Here is an 18,185-nt window from a genome sequence, read left to right on the forward strand (position 1 = left end):
GCTGCAATGTTTCTCCACTTGCACTAACAGCATTTCTGCCTCATTTTATTGCTATTCTAACCACGCACAAGAGACTGCTGCTATTTTAACTGCCTCATTCTTTGTTGTTTCCGTTTTCCTCTCTTTGCTGTCTCCACCACCAGGCCAAAAGGCATGGCCGAGACTATGTTTTGCACCCTGTCTGTCCGTCCGTCCGTCCGTCCGTCCGTCCGTCCGTCCGTCCGTCCGTCCGTCCGTCCGTCCGTCCGTCTGTGTGTCAAGAGTGTGATGAAAAAACTATCTGAAAATATGTTTTTTCTTTTTTCTCTTGTCTTTAACTTGATCAGCAAAGTTCAGTCTTTGCCCTGCTGTTCAGTCTTTTCCCTGCAGTTGCCAGTCTGGGAGTTGTTCTCCATTAGATGTTCCACTTAACACATCGGGTGCCCCTGGATTGCCCCATTTATCCCCTCTCGCTGCCCGGCCAGGCCCACCACCATTGTATTGAATCCGGCCCTGCTGCGTCAGTGCGTGCGTCATGACGTCACTTGGTCACATGAGCGCAGACAGGATGTTATTGTGTAACTTTTTGTATAGACCAGTGTTGATCATAACTGTTCATTGCTGATCAAAATTTGGACATTTTGCCGCACCCCGCCACAGTTTTAGCCATAAAACAAACATCAGAGATAAAGGGCGTTAAAGATGGGGAAATGCATTGGAGTATACGGAGAAAAGCGGCCGCGCGATGCTCTCAGCGTCGACTCGAAGCGACTAGCGGCTAATGGGCTACATCCAGGCGCAGCCCCAACCTAACGGTGAGATTTAAAGTTAATACTGTAAATACAGTAAACACGTCAACGCGTCGTGGGCCTCCAGAGACATCAAAGAGATTGGCGTGTAGACACCTCGTGGGCATCCCATGAGTTTAAGAATCCCCGCGTGCGTGCGTGCGTGCGTGCGTGCGTGCGTGCGTGCGTCTTTGCAGGTGGCGCTCTCTAAAGTTCAACACCTGTTCTCTAATGTCGACATCCAACAGAAAGCACTTCGTGAAATGAACAACAGGAACAGAGAGCCTAGTGCAAAAATGGTTTTGACTCAACTCATACAGCACCTGTGATCATCATCCACAGTGGGAGGGAAAGCTGTGGGAGAGGATATACAACAGCATGAGGATTTCCCTGAAAATGCTCACGACGTTGACATTAGGGAGCTGGCTCGATCCTCCCTTCTCTTCCTTGGAGGTTGCGGTCTGACCCCCTCATCCAGGTCAAGGCAACAGTCACAGTCACCTGCTAACAGCTACAGGTGCCAGACGAGTCCTCATGAATCTACACACAAACATCAACAACAACAACAACACTGGACTGGACTAAAACGAATGTCTTCCCTATGCTGATCACTCTGTCTCACACTCATTCCTTAAAGAAAACCGTGTTCAACAAGGACATCATCACATTCACAGTTAAAGCCAGTTAAAGCCTTCCCACCAGACTCAATCTTTCCATCTGATTCCCCAGCACTCCTTCCTCATTGCTTGCACCACACCACAGAACAGATCACTGAGACACTGTTGCACATCTTTAAAGGCTGCTATGCACACAAAGGGGCGTCACAAAAGAATGGTGGAACTCAGCAAAGGACATCAAAATATCATACATCTACAGTGAGAACGTACACACATTCCTGTCCTGTGTCATTTCATCCATGTTCAATCTCTGTGATAACACAGACATAACACAGACATATTTACGTCTTTGACAGCTAATACACCAGATGTTGTAGTTGATGAAGAGTCCGGGGAAGTGTCTGGATTAGCGATGGCAGGAACTTTGACCTTAGCCTAAATTAATAATAATATACTAATATTATATCATATTAGTATATTATATCAGTGTATGTTTGTGTATACTTTCTGCCCATGTGTTATGTATGAATGTGCTTCTTCACGTGTGTGTGCTGCCTATTGTTATCGTGTTTTTGTCCTGTGTTTGTGAGTATATTTTGCACCAAACTACAGACACTGTGTATAGACGTGTGTCTCTCTGTGGTATATTGTATAGCAGGGGTAGGCAACCTTAGGCACCGGTGCCAGGTGCACAGGGGAGGGTGATCACTGGCACACTGGCAGAAGTGTGACAGAGGATTGTTATTTTAAAAACATTTTTTTTAAATGTGGTCAATTGAATGAAGTTAGCTAATTAGCAAAATACATCTTGCACAAAATTCTACATTCATTAAAATTCTGAACTCTGACTGGGGAGGGAGTCGGGGAGATAGGTGGTTTATTGCTCGGGGTCTAATGATCCTTATAACAATGTCCTGCCAATCAAAATATGTATATTTGTCATTAAAATGTGTGTTGACATGGCACACTGACACTCTAGATTAGAAAATAAAAACATGGCACTTCATTTCAAAAAGGTTGCTGACCCCTGTTGTATACAGAAGAGTTTGTTTCTATCTGTCCGTGTCAGCCTGCCAGCTCTGCTCTGACACATGAGGACCTCGGTGGGGACACCTGACCTTGAAAAGCAGCATCTGAAAACTCTGCCTGCCATCTCACACCAGCTTCCCATGGTGCACTGCTCACCCATGCGTGAGGCCTTGAAGGACACAGGAAAATGTGTGTGTGAGAGAGAGAGAGAGACTGGTGGTTTGGGGACAGGAGGAGGGCAGCGAGGCAGAACAAGAGTTCTCTCAACTCAGCAAACCCACCAAACGTTCCATCTCTCCACCCCTTCCACCCATCTCACCTTTGCCCCCTAATCACCACCAGCACAGCGTTCTCTCCGTTACTGTACCCTCCATCACCCCTCACGTCCAAGCGGCGGAGAGAAGAAAAAAAACACACACACACACACACAGTTCACGCATAGCCGTGGTGATTTTAATGGTCTGCTGATAGTAAGATGGAAGTTGAAGATGACTACCGCCTTCCCCTCCCTCTCTCTCTCTCTCTCTCTCTTTTTTTTCTCCTCCCAGTCCCAGCCCCTCCGCCCCTTCCTGCTGGCTTGCAGCTTTGCTGTGATTGAATTCCCGACGAGGGAGGATTTACAGTCGCAAGCCCAGCACCAGCACAGAGCTCTATCTTAGAACCACACACCCTCCTCTGTGCCCCCCCCCCTACTCACTCTGTCAGCCTTTGTCCCTCTGTTTCTTTCATCTTCTCCCTCTTTTCTATCTTTGTCAGTCTCTTTTCCAACAACTCTCTTCCTTACTCTCTGCATTTCAATCTATGTCTCTCTCTCTCTCTCTCTCTCTCTCTGTGTGTGTCTCCCTCCCTCCTTTGTACCTATATCCCAAGGAGGCAAAATGACACGCTGATGCACTCTGGGTAATGGGCAGAAGAGATGGAACAAGCCTTAGCTGTGTGCCCTTGAGATTCCAAATCAAATAGCTCCTTAACCCTCACACAAATTGATTTCTTAACCCCTCTCAGCCTGTAGCTCTTGAACATGCCATTATGCCACTGGCAGGCAGAATATGTGAGGACAACGTCTCAAGCTATTGTTTTTGGAGCTGTGTGGAACACAAGCTCCCTATACGTGGCCGTGTGTGTGGGTCTGTCTGTCTGTCTGTCTGTCTGTCTGTCTGTCTGTCTCCGTCTGTGTATGTAGCCTAAACTTCGGCGCGTAACTAGTGCCGCACCATTTACGCCACTCGCGCAATATATACATCAAAATGTGCGGCTCGGCCGGGAATGGTGTTCTATTACCTTTCGTTCCGATTCGCCTTACCATGCCGACGTAATCGGCAAAAAACGACGCTTAATTGTCCCCATTGACCTATAATGGGACAATGCAAGAAATCACTTTCAAGTATTTTTCTCTCGTAAACCATAGGAGCTACAGTTTCAAACCTCGGAGAGGAGATTCATAATGATTTTAAGAATGAATCGAAAAATAATTACATCACTCGGCCTCATGGTGGCGCTATAACGGCCCACTTTACGTTTTGCCCCGTAACTCCGTAACCCCGTGCCACGCCCATTTGCGCCAGGATAGATTTTCCGCCATCTTGAATTTTCTCCAAAACACACTTTTTGCTCCTTTTCCTACATATTTTCTTCAAATGTCACAAAAATCGGTACACATGATCCTGGGTGACCAGAGAGGTGCTGTTGAGTCTAGCCTGCCCTGAGCATCAACTGCAATACACACACACACACACACACACACACACACACACACACACACACACACACACACACACACACACACACACACACACACACACACACACACACACACACACACACACACACACACACACAGCTCCACTTCGAACAGAGGTTCGATTTTCTATTCTGCAACACAAAAATGTGGAAAGTTGAAGGAAGAGGAACTCAGTCTTTGTTCCTTCTCTTCAAACAGAGAATTTTTTGTTTCTTAAATGGCTGTCAAGGGAGCCTGCCGACACTTTCACATTTTTATTATTTTATTTTTATTTATTTGTATTCTAATAGTCGTATAGTGAGAGAGAGACAAAAAAATGGGAGAGAGAGAACAGGATGACATTCAGTAAGAGACACTGGTCAGATTTCAAACCCGGATTTGGTTGCGGGAAGGTCAATATAGCCTTATTTACATGGTATGCACTCTTACCAGGTGAGCAACCCTTTCAAATGTGAGCAGTCCTTTTCTCTCATTTGTTCAGCTTACAGTAGTAGGCACAAATGGAAGACAGAGACAGTGATAAAAAATCCTATTGGTGTAAAGACTCAATCACACCTTGTGGATTCTGTGTAATAATAACCTCTGTTGCAGCCATGTCACTGCCTCTCCCACCAAATACTATTTTGTCTCTCCATTCGACAATCAAACACAGCGAGCATCTTGAGGGGAAAAAGTTGTTCTTGGATTATAGTACTGTACGCAGTGGTGTTAAGTAACTAAGTAGATTTACTTATTTAAGTACTGTACTTAAGTACAGTTGAGGCATTTGTACTTTACTTGAGTATTTCCAATGTTCAATACTTTTACTTTTTTAATATTGGACTTTTTACTCCACTACATTTATTTGAAAACTTTAGTTACTACGGTAGTTACTTTGAAGATATAAATTATAATATTATAAAACCCTTTTAGCCCTATTTTATATCTATATGCTATTTGAAAATAGCCGATCTACAAGCTCACAACGCGTCACAATGCGTCAAGTGAGCTTGTAGATCGGCTATTTTCAAACATTTTGTACTTTTACTTTTGGTACTTTAAAGCAGTAGTTCACCCCCAAAATGACTTTTTTTCTGTTGATTACGGATGCCATGGAGACTTGAGTTCAATAATACTTTTAGTTTTTGTCACATTCCTAAGACGAAAAATTGATTCGAGTAAATTCACCCCCATTGATTCCGGATAGGGACCCGTTTCGAAACGGGTCCCCATCCGGAAAGAATGGGGGTAAATTTATTGTTATCAAATTTTTGTCTTAGGAATGCGACAAAAAACTAAAAATATTATTGAACTCTAGTCTCCAAGGCGTGACTAATCAATAGAAAAAAAAGTCATTTTGGGGGTGAACTACTCCTTTAAGTACATTTTGATGCCAACACTTTCATACATTTACTCAAGAACATTTTGAATTCCGGACATTTACTTGTAACAACAATAGTATTTCTATATTGCAGTATTGATAATTTTACTTACTTTTTCCACCACTGACTGTACGTAGGTTCAACAGCAGAGGATGGACAGGTATTTTCCTTCTGTGTGAGGGATGTCAGTGTCAGCCCCCAATGGCGCATAGAAATACAATTTCATTTCTCATATCACTCATGTAACCTAAACCCCCCTCCACCACTTCTGATGTGGTAGCCTTGCCCCCCCCCCCACACCCACACCCCACACACACACACACACGTACACCCAACTCCCAAATGGACCAGAGAAAACAGGATTTCCCCACCACATCAATAAGTGGAGGTTGATTCAGCAGTGTGGCTGGCTCCTGGGCTGCCCTTCCCATGACAGGGGCTTTATTAGAGCGAAAGGGACGAAGAGTCAGGGAGATGGATGCTGGTGGGCTGACAGAGGACAAACCACAAATGGCTTATCGCCGCTGCTGCTGGCTCAAGGGGAAAAACCATGTAACATGACATTCAGGGTGCTTTTTCTTCTCATTCTTTTTTTCCCTTTTCTGTCTTGACTCGAAAGTTTGACACGGTAATTTATATGGCTTAATGAGTTTCAGCCCTAAGGGGCGTAATAAGTGTCAAAACCCTGTTGTTTGATTTAATAACCTTTTCTTTTATTCTTTCCTTTAAAGAAAAACATGTTTTTCTTTCCAGTTAAGGCCTCCATGTGACGACGGTTCTTCCTTCTGAGCACGGTGGGGCCTGGTGGGGCTAACGCCAACCTCCCCCTACAACTCCCAGGTGACCCAACCTACTTACTTCCTGCTCCCTGCTGCTACCGGGGCAAATTAAAGACCTCTGCTGAGAGACACACAAAACAAAACAAGACTGGGATGCTATTTAAAAACTCCTGATCCACATTTGAGGCCTTTTCGCGACCTTCCAAGGGGAGCTGCGAAATGCAAAGTTCATTGCTGGAGGGGAAAAACTGCTGTACACAAGGGCCCCTGTGCCTTTATTTATCCTGGGAAAGTTGACTGAGCTTGGATGCTCTTTTACTGCGACGCCTGGTTTCACAGACCATAGAGTTCTACATGTCTACACACCTGGGAGCCGCCCAGTACAACCATAGTCTTTTACTATTGGCCACAGAGCAGCTCCACTGGAGCAGTTGGGAATTAAGTGTCTTGCCCAAGGACAATTCAAAAGTGAGTAATCTCGGATGGAAGAGTATTCGTTTTATTTACTCTAGACCTCTAAAAAATATTACAATATTTGATGTATTAAAAACACTTCCTACACTTTCGTCGATCAGATTCCCAAGGGCTCCATACGTGGTTTCACTCCACGCGCAATATCTTTGCCAAACACCGTTGATCGACAAGCTCACAATGCGTTGCGATACCGATACGTTGTGAGCTTGTAGATCCACAATTTCTGTTCATGAGGAATTGGACGGAGGATACAAGAAAAGGCCTTCTCTTACAAACAACATCAGGCGGCTATCCAGAGGGAGATCGCTGTCTAGTCCTTTGAGTTACGTGTTTGAGTTACATGAACCGCTGCAGAGATTCTCCGCTGGCATCACATTTCATTGACGATGATGAGGAATGGGTCGCAAAACTAAACCTGCTCAATGAACTCTGTCACTTCAATGGCAACAGAATTGAAGTTGACGGAGAAAGTGGTTACATTCAACCCCAAACTAACACTGTGGGGATGGTGTGTGCAGGGCAGGCCAGGGGCGTATTTGACATGTTCCAAAAATTAACAGGGATTTTGGGAGTATGAATTTCTCCCACCTGGTATGTGAAAAACATAGCTTCGCTGTCAATGGTGTTTGAGCATTAGGCTACTTCTCACTTTTCTGTAAAAGCTACAACAAAATACAGTCACAGAAATAGAAAATTGGAAAAGGTGAGATGACAGGACAACAATATAAAACGTATTATGCAAGTATTCAAGAATACAATTGTGGGGCAATAATTAATACAGGTTATTTCAATCGGAAAATGTCCCCACCCTCCCACCCAGTGCTCCATGACAAGATTGGCTACATGAAAGTGGTCCTTGGTGCAAAAAGGGTTGGGGACCCCATACCACATGCTACTCCTTGTAGTAATAAACATAATCATATCCATTACACAACAATTACCATGTAGTGTTGTACACTCTACACGCTCACATGACCGCCACCAGGCTGTTAAGTGCCCCTGTGCAACCAGGCCATTCACTACACTTGTGGGAACATTTACCTCAGGAAACCTTTGCCAGGATGAGGCAGAGAGGCATCAAAGAAAGGTTGTGCTGTGGTCTTACTTACATTGCCATAGCAGGGTGAATGCAATGCACCTGCAGCTAATACAATAAAAGTAACTGTGGGTACATTTGATTTGGTGTTGGCAAGCAGTGACAATACTTTTATCTATCTACTACCCATGCCTCCCTTTGGCACAACACAAACAGAGACATTATTTTTTAAATATGTTATGCATTATGTATATTATGTCTTTACCCTGCCCACAACATGTGTGCACAGGGTCCATTGTTTTTGAATGATTGCATTGCATTGTGTGATACTGCACACCACAAAGGTAGCAAGCTGCATACTGGACAATGGACCTTTTTCACAGGCATGTCATAACAGGGTAAACACAGCTGCAGCTAATTTAATCTAACAATTTAACACTTGGTACATTTGATTTAAGTGTACCAGGCAGTTTGCGAGCATTGACAATACTATTGACCACTGTCAGTGCATGCTCTTTGGCAGACCTTAATCAAATCTTTGCTAACCCGTCTGTGGATTTCTCTTGATCAATAGCACTGTCGTAGTTTGCTTTTATTTCAACAAACACCACATTGGTTGGTTGGATGATTCCAGAATGACGCCTCACTGGACTGATGTCTGCCTCAATGGACTGACCTGAGCTTTCCGGCTACAGGCTGCTGCGTGGTGTGACCGAGGCTCATCTTGCAGTGCACAGATGATATATCAGCAAAGATGACACTGAATACACCACCTACTATGTTGTAGCTTCACTCATGTGAAACTTCAACATGGGCCAAATGTGTCCCATTCTACCTGTGGGCTCGATGATGTGGGTATAGGCTATTTACATGCAGTCAGGCGAAGCAAGTGGCTGTGTGTGGAGTATACTTTAATCAAAATTCTTGCCTTTAGTTGTTGTCTGTGTATTTCAAACAGTACTCTATATTTGCAGTTATAGAATTTGCGCTCTGCACTTACTGATCCTAACTATTAGGAGCAATGTTTGCTGAAAACATTTCTCCTGGCTTAGGCTGGCTACAGCTGCTATTGAGAATGAATATATACCACCAACTTAGCAATATACACTGCTCCGCTTAAAACATGTTCTTCTCTATTCAAAAATATAATTTATACCTGGATTGCTGAAATTAATAAAAACATGAAAATAAGCCAAAATAACCTGTAGGACTCCAAGTGATTGGCTAAAATGTAATGATATGCAATGTGCGAAACTGTGAATACATGGCATGTAAATATACAATTTATTGCAGTTCCAGGCGTGTGTGTGTGTGTGTGTGTGTGTGTGTGTGTGTGTGTGTGTGTGTGTGTGTGTGTGTGTGTGTGGTGGGAATGAAAACAAAAAAATCATTGAGGAGAATTCTGTATTGGAAACAGATGCAGGACAAACTCTTCATACCCCATGACAGCTATGGCTGGAGCAGGGGTTTTAATGGGGCACTAAATCAGTGTTTTTCTTGGCTAAGCAGGCAAGTGTGTAAAGGTCATAGCTTGATTACATGATTACATCAGTTGCTGTTACGAGGAGCAACATTGTTGCAGGCAAAGGCTAACTGTATTTCATTCTGTAGCAGCAAAGCACAACAGTATAATGAATTTTCTGAACAGTTGATATAGGCTAGCATGATATATAATGTTTAATTATATGTTATAATACTATAACATAAAGAATGCAATATATTGTCGCTGTCGGGCAGAAACCTTGTATGTCCAAAACTGTTCTGTTTTAAACATCGTACCGGCAAGTTGTGAGCTTGTAGAACTGCTATTTTCACTACTTTTCAGTGACACTCTTCTTTTAAAGTAGATTAATTTATGAAAACATATGGAGATATGAGGTTTCTGCCTGACAGCAACAATATTATACTTTAATTGCAAGATGCAAAGAAATTGGAGGGGGAAAAACTGAAAACAGAAAAAAGTATTATGTAAGAACTCACTGTGCAAGTTACATTGTTTAACAATGACACTTTTTATATTTGATGGAAAAACGTACTGCTGTGGAACTTGATGATACATTGTCAATTAATCACTATGATGATTCATTGTCAAAGCCATTGCTATAATTAAACTAATGAATAAGAAAGAATAATTACAATATTCAAATTTCTGCTCAGCTTGAACTTTTCCCATCATTTACTAACTCAAAGATGCAGTGCTACAATTTCATCACAATGGCACCTTTTTTTTCTTTTTCTTTTATTTGACTTTGACAAAGAACATTGTGAACAAAGATTGCCACAAATATCTATTATACTGTTAATTATTCAAAGCATGAACAAATAATCTCAAGGTGAGAGGACAGCACAGTTTTGAACAGTTGAAAAGATGTTATTGACCGAATAATATGAGCAGGTAGATTGTTCCAGTCGTAAGGAGTTTTAACCTAAAGGATTTTTTGCCAACTGAGTTGGATATTTGTTGGAACTTAAATAAATCTGTGCACAATGTCTCAGTTGATGATTAGAGGTGAAAGGGTCCACATACTGTTCGATATATTGTGGACAATTAAAATGAATACATTTGACAGCAGCAACCAGTGCTGCTGTCATCTTACTGTGGGAGATGGCAAGTTAAGGTTTTCGTACATGGTGCCATGATGAGTCAAATATGGACACTACAGCCAAGAGCAAATCTGCATAAGCAGGGACCTGTCCATCCTGGCTGCTTTCTGACAGAATTACGGTACATCCCCTCCCTTCTCCAGTCTCTCTCTGTCACAGCAGCATGTGAGGAGACACAGCAGTGCCAGTCACACCACACCACTGACACTTGCCTCTGGGCATGACGCTCCCTCACCAGGGCAGTCCGGTTCAGCCTTCCATTCAAGTTAAAAATCTTCACACTACAGCAGGGGTCTTCAACATTTTCAGGCAAAGGACCCCTTAGCTGAGAGGGAGATAAAGCAGGGACCCCCCACCACATATTGTACTGTATGCAGATTTTCATCGACTTGTTTGACAGCAGTACATGTCATCAGAATGGTGCCATACTGTAGGTGTAGCTCATGTTTACTGTTATATTATTTATTTGTTTGATGAAATGAAAGCATGAATGACTTTTCTATCCATGAATGGATGGATTATTTATGAAAGCATGAATGACGTCGAGCTAATGACATGTTACCTTCCAGCTTACCTGCTTAGTTTTGAGCTAGAAGAAGCATGATTTTACTACTCATGTCACTTGATAATTGAAGGATAAGTCATATAAGTATGTATCTCTATCTACATATGTCTGCTGCATAGAACATGTAGGCTACTAGTCTCTGCTCAATCTAGGTATTTTCATTTTCTTTTGTTTAGTGCAGTTCTGCTGTAAAGGCAGTCATTATTACACAATTTACAGTAATAAAAACATAACATGTAAAAATACTAATTCATGTGCAATATTCAAAAAATTGCATAAGTGATAAACTCAATTATATGATTTACAGTACATGTTTGCTTATCAATACCAAATTATTTTTATTTGAATTGTATATGAAGTGCCAGTTCTTTTGGAAAAAAGGATTATGTTTATGTAGCTTTCCATATTTGTATTTATTGATGATCATTGGATAGTGTCCTTTTTGGACCCCTGGTACTGGTATGTATAAAGTATAGACAATTATATAGGTTATCTCTGTGCTTTTATAGACATATAGCAACAAAAGCTATGAGATTGTCCTCAGAACAAAAGAAAGACCCTAACCCTAATGGCAACGAGGAATAGGCCAACATAAACAGAGATGTTGCCACAAAATCAGTCATAAACCAATATCAGCCACCCTGTCACAGATCACGTCCTTCAACCCCTGAAACCCCCCACAACACAGCAGATGTAATAGATCCACATCAGTCTTCTATTAGAAATGAACATTTGGAATTGATGGCTGTTATGTCAAAGCTCAAAACCTCTAGCTTGAACTTAAAAGGAAATGGCAATCACACATAGGATAATTGAAGTGACCAAGAGCCACTTGGCTCTTAGTCATATACTGTTACAACTCACTACCCGCACAACAAAACATAAAGTGTAGATTCACATCAGCATTCAATTCCACAGCCAGAAACAGTCACTGAACATGTCCCAAAATGACAGCAATAGTACAACAGCTTGAATTACATGAATGTACCCAGTGACACAGCACAAGCAGCATGCTGAAGGAAAAAAAAGAAAAAAGGTTCCTACCTTGAGCCGTCTTCTACTTGACTTCTTCTGTTGTGATGGCCAGGGTCAAACTTTGTAACCCATGGCTATTGGCTAGATTGAGCTGACCTCTCTCTGGTTCATCGCCAGATGGGCCCTCCAGCTGCGCCTCCAGTCACGCAGATCTTTCATACATCTGTCTAGCTCGCCAGTACTTTCCTCCCCTGCTGGGAGCTCCCGGTGTCAATCGCGGTTACAGACCAGCCCTATTCTCCCAGATGCCATCTTCTCACTCACCCTTGGTAGCCACCCACATAGATTGTTGTCGGTAACATATTCATCCTGGTTGATATTTAGTACTGCACATCGTTCTGGTGTAGCAGAGTGGCCAGGGACTTCTGTAGAGCAGGCTTCAGGCCAGGGTCCAGCATTCACAGCTGTATAGGAGAACATACTTTACAGCAGGGGTTTTCAAAGTGGGTGACGGGGCACCCTGGGGTGCCGTGATGGCAGTCCAGGGGTGCCGCGAGATAATTTCATAATAGTTGGAATTTATTTGGACACTTGAAAAAATATTTAGTATCATTTTAAACTTGAAGTACAAAGTTATTTTCAGTCAGTTTTAACCAAAATGGCTATTATCTCAACGTTTTCCTCGCAACATAATCACTAAAATATCATCACTGTCGGGCAGAAACCTCGTATCTCCAAGTTTCAAATGTGTACGTCTTTTGGTAAAGCAAAGACCTGCTTCATCATACAAGACCGTCGCACAAAACTAGTGAAAACAGCCGATCTACAAGCACACAACGCCTCGCAGTTTAGTACATTTTTTAGATGATGAATAAAAAACGAACGGTTAAGGTTTCCACCTGACAACGACGATATGCTGACGATATGCTATAAATATAAGGTGCTGGGAGTGAAAATTATAATGTAGGGGTGCCTCGGATTAAAACAATATTTATGGGGTGCCCTGAGACAAAAAGGTTTGGGAACCCCTACAGGACTGACAAGAAGCTGAGCTTGATATGGTGAGAGTGGCTGGACTTCCACACACTGGTCATGCCATTCAGAGCGCTTCATTCAAATGAGGGTGTCATCCACAATGTTGCCGTCTGGGGTCATCACCTTGGCTCCTGTACATTCTTCCTCTTTCGTGTATCATCATCGTCAGACGTCCAGCTCAATGTTGTGCAGCCCCACTCTGGTCTCAGGTCCCACAAAGATGGTGGTCTATACAGGGAACAGGTGGCGATTATGTGGTCGGCAGTCTGCTCAAGCTCCCTGCACTTGCATGCTGCTACACCAGGCTGGAGCACAGTGTTTAGTTTTTTTCATTATTAGTTTTATTTTGGACAGGGCCATCAACAAAGTACTTATGATTATGATTATTTTCAATTGCTTCTAAACCAAATATTGTTCTGACGCTCAACACACACTGTATGTGAATTGTGAACACACAGATGTCTCGTAAAATATTTTGAATATTGCACATGAATATAGTATTTTTAAATTTAATTTGTAATACTGTAAATTGTGTAATGACTGCCTTTACAGGGTTAGGGTTAGGGTTAATGATAACATAATACCTGATAATACCTAGATTGATCAGAGACTAATAGCCTACATGTTATATGCAGCAGACATATATAGATAGAGGTACATACTTATATGACTTGTCCTTCAATTATCAAGTGACAATAGTAGTAAAATAATTCTTCTAGCTCAGAAACTAAACAGAGTAGTTATTTTGTCATCATTTGCAGACCTTGGAAAAGTCATTCATGCTTTCATAAATTATCCATCCATTCATGGATAGAAAAGTCATTCATTTCATTTCATCAAACAAATAAAAAATATAACGGTAAACATGAGCTACACCTATATGGCACCATTCTGACTATGCCTTCAAATACATTTAGATTAAATCAAAATCTATGTACTATTCCAGTTGTGCTTGCTCCAATATCACTTTCATACAAGGATATTTGGTACCCCAACAAAACATTGTACTTATTTGCAATGAAATATAGGACCCATGCACACACATGCGCGCGCGCGCGCACACACACACACACACACACACACACACACACACACACACACACACACACACACACACACACACACACACACACACACACACACACACACACACACACACACACACACACACACACACACACACACACACACACACACCCCTTCATGCACCTTAATGGTCTGTTAATTAACTCACCTGGAGAATAAATACATTTGGAGAGAAAACGACCAGTCACGTCTTTCAACTGTCTGTCACAATTGTGTTAATTGTCACTGCCAGGGAGTGATATAACTACAGTCTGTGGCGACGCAACTCTACTCAACTTCCATGAGGTGAAACGTTGCATTAATTACAACGTTGCTCTTTTACTGTACTTCAAACACAACGGAGCTTAATGGAGACTTCGATCTGTCTGTTTACACTTTACAGTCAGCAGGTCTCAAGGTCTGGGGGAACGGGGCGGGGCATCACGAGGATTTCAAAGAGCCGCGCATGAAATCAGGGAGTGTCTAGTAGTCTACCAATAACCTGCATTCATCTATTTTCTCAGTTTGACGTTTTTCTTCATTTTAGTCTTCATAATCTCTACTTAAAATATTATAGGCCTACATTTATGTTTAATGCTATAGTCATTGTTTAGATTTTTCTGTATTTGTCCTCTTGGGGGCGCTCTATGTTTTATGTGGAATAAGTTTCTATTATGTGTAATTTTGTTTTATCTGTTTTATGTTTTTTTGTAGTTAGGTTTTGTTGACCACACCTGTTGTGATAGAGAAGAGAGCTGCAGTCATATATCCACTGAGGGAGAGCTATGTGCAGAAGGAGCTGGATAGAAGAAAAGTAGCCTAAGTAGGCGTACAATTGGAGTGGAATAATTGATTTTTAAAAAGGATTTAAATTATTTATTTATTTAACCTTCATTTAACCAGTAAAAACACATTGAGACACAGTCTATCTCACTGTCTCTGGACATGAATTGGCCTAGTAGGCTACTAGTGGCTCCGTAGTGATGACAACATGCCACATCATGTTTAGATCTGTATCTGTTCACTCTCCAACGATTTGTCAGCCTGCCTCTGGTCGTACTGGAATGATGCAATGATAGTCCTTTATTATATCTCTTCCCTCCATTGCCCCGTGTCCTTTTCCTGCACAGTGCACATCACATGCCCCAGACAGACAGAGGGAGTCAGGGCATGCCTCCTAGAGGAGCGCAATTATTTTCCCCCTCATTAGCTCCCCGACATAAATGGTGCATTTATATAGCACCTTTATCCAACCATCCTTCATCCCATTGGCACCGTCACATTCTGAGGTCAGAGGCAACCATGCAAGACCCCTACTTGCTCATCAGGAGCAGCTAAGGGTCAAGTTAAGTATCTTGCTTAAGCACACTTCAACACAAAGTCAGGAGGAGCCAGGATTGAACCAGAAACCTTCCCTCCACATTCTGAAGCATCTGGTCTACCTCCTGAGTCCTGAACCATTGCCCTACATGGGGTAAATAAATAGTACCAACCCATATCCCTGCATGTGTTCTGACTTCTCCACCAGATTCTCCTGTGTTACTGCCAAGCTCACCAGTGTTACTCACTCCTGGCTGATTCTTCCTGACCTGCCTGTTTTGACCCTGCTGTCCTGTTTCCCTGACCTTGGATTTCCTGCCTGCCCCCTGTTGTTTTTGTTTGCCTTTAGTGACTGATCTGTATGGTATCGACCTTGCCTGTTGACCCAGGAAATTGCGTTCTCCTTGCAACTTTGTCTGTGTCCTAGTCGTGCTTTTGGGTTAAAACCTGCCAGTACTAATCAACATTACAAATGTGTTACTGTTGAGCTTGGTTGTGGTGATGGACTGCCACTGCCTCTCAGAGTCCAGACCATGTGTTGACCCAGGTGCATAGTCACATGCATTCACATACACACACATCAATAATCTGTCCTCCAAAGCCACACAGACACAGGTACAAAATATCTATTTTTCATTCTACATTTATAATAGAATCTATGAAATAGAATTATGTTCTCCCCAAAAGCAAAAAAATAGCATAATAGTTTAATATCCTAGTTTATACTGATTCGAAATGACACAATCTCATTACAGCACAATATTATTACCTCTTTGATTTACAACATGTTGGTGGTGTATGTCTTAGGACTTAGGCTATCTGTATTTTTTCTGGAATGAATGAATGCAACATTTCATGAATTAAAAATTAAACCAGTCAAATCATGGGAACAGTTAGTTAGCCTGCCAGAAACAATTATGAATGGGCACAAAGTAACTATTGGTTAGTCTGCCAGAAACAATTATAAATGGGCTCAATATTATTGCGCTTAAAAACTATTAATCAAACCGTTGTGTTCACAATTCACATACCACATGCTCCTTTTGAGTTGCGAGTACCAAGTTTGAATCCAACTGTCATCTTATCTTGCATGTCTCTCTGCACTCTTTACAAAAGAGAAATCACACCCAATGTGAAGTGAGCAGTGGTCGTGCTTGCATAACGTCTTCAGACTAGGATTTGAGTCTAGGATGTACAGGGTATGCTACACACACACGTTTTGCTATGGCAAAACGCTGAGGAAAAAGGCTACAGACATACGACATATGACATCACTAGACAAACATGATGCTACGTACACACATTTTACTATGGCAAAACATTGAGGTAAAAGGCTACAGACACACGCACAGCCACTCTTAGGAGCGGTTTACCACCGCTCAAAAAATATATATTTTTGGGGATTTATTGGTATGGTATGGGTTTATTGCTTAGTCCCCAAAGGGATACATGTTTTGTTTTATTATCGAGATAGGACAAGAAACGGGGAGAGAGAGAATTGGGGAGTGACACACAGCAAAGGCCATCGGGCTTGGAAATCGAACCTACGACTCGCTGTAAGGCTGTATTAGAGCCTATTTGTGGTATGCACTTTAACCACTATGCCGTCGGCACCCCATCTCTCTGAACTCTTGTATCTAAGTAAAGCATATATTTTGATGATGGCATCTCACTCATTGTCCAACATGTCAAACCACATTTAATGCATACCATATTGCATGTGAGCACTGACACAATTCAATATGTGGACTACAGACTGTAAAGGTGTGGACAGACACTATAAAGCCAGTCACAATTCTCAGGTGTCAACTCCCATGTCCAACTATATTGGTCTATATGTGTGTATCGATTCAACCTGAAGTAATTGCCTTCCCTTTGCAGAAAGTGGACCTGGCTGAATTTAAGATGATGGATTGTCCTTTTGCATTGGCAGTATGTAGGCCTATATGTCAGTGGATTATTTGATGGGGTTTCAGATAGAATAGGACAACATGAGGACAACAAAGTGACTTTGATGTGAGCATCTATGGCACCCCCAGTGCACGTCTCAAAGACAATACATATTCTGTAGGAGCATGTAACTCTGTCTTTTCCCAAATGCATATAGTTTCTAGCTGAAAATATATAAATAATGATATATTAGGCCCACTGAACAATAAAGTCTAACGACACAAGTTATGTGTGTAGTGGTATAGACATACAGTGATGAAGTACAGAATAAAGGTAGGGTGACAGGCATATGGGGGGGTGCAGGGAAAAGATGGAATAGGAAAGCCAGTGGCTCAAGTTCTCAAATGGAGAATCAGAGGAACTATTGAAGAAAGGAGGGGGTTGCAGTATCGGTCTCAGTGTTGCAGTCTTCAGAGACTAATGGTCCATAAACTATCATCATGTCATCTGATTGCAGATAGAATCGGCTGCTATAGTTCTTCTGATTACATTTATTCGATTTAGTAATACAGTATAATTACTGAAAACCCTGTAAGCAATTACCAACTCTCATTCAAGATTCAATATTTGTATTGTTACTTATACTTATACACAAGAACATAAGAGTAAACTCTGAGAGTGTACATACCGTAGAACAGGTCCATTTGGTTGTATTTGTACACTCTCAGAGTTAAATTAACACACATGCAGTGGCCTATAGTATTTAATTATTCTGCCTCTAACTGTGCTCACTGTGAAAGCAGCTGGTGATAATCTGAACAAATAGTTCTCTTTAGTAGAGGCTCAGGTGCTCAGTGATCCCATAGACAGAGTATCAGCCTTGAGAATGCCCCTTTCTCCGTACCCCAGTGACTTTCTTAAAGGAAA

Source organism: Nannobrachium achirus (genome assembly GCF_963921795.1).
Source record: "Nannobrachium achirus genome assembly, chromosome: 12".
Taxonomy (NCBI): Eukaryota; Metazoa; Chordata; class Actinopteri; order Myctophiformes; family Myctophidae; genus Nannobrachium; species Nannobrachium achirus.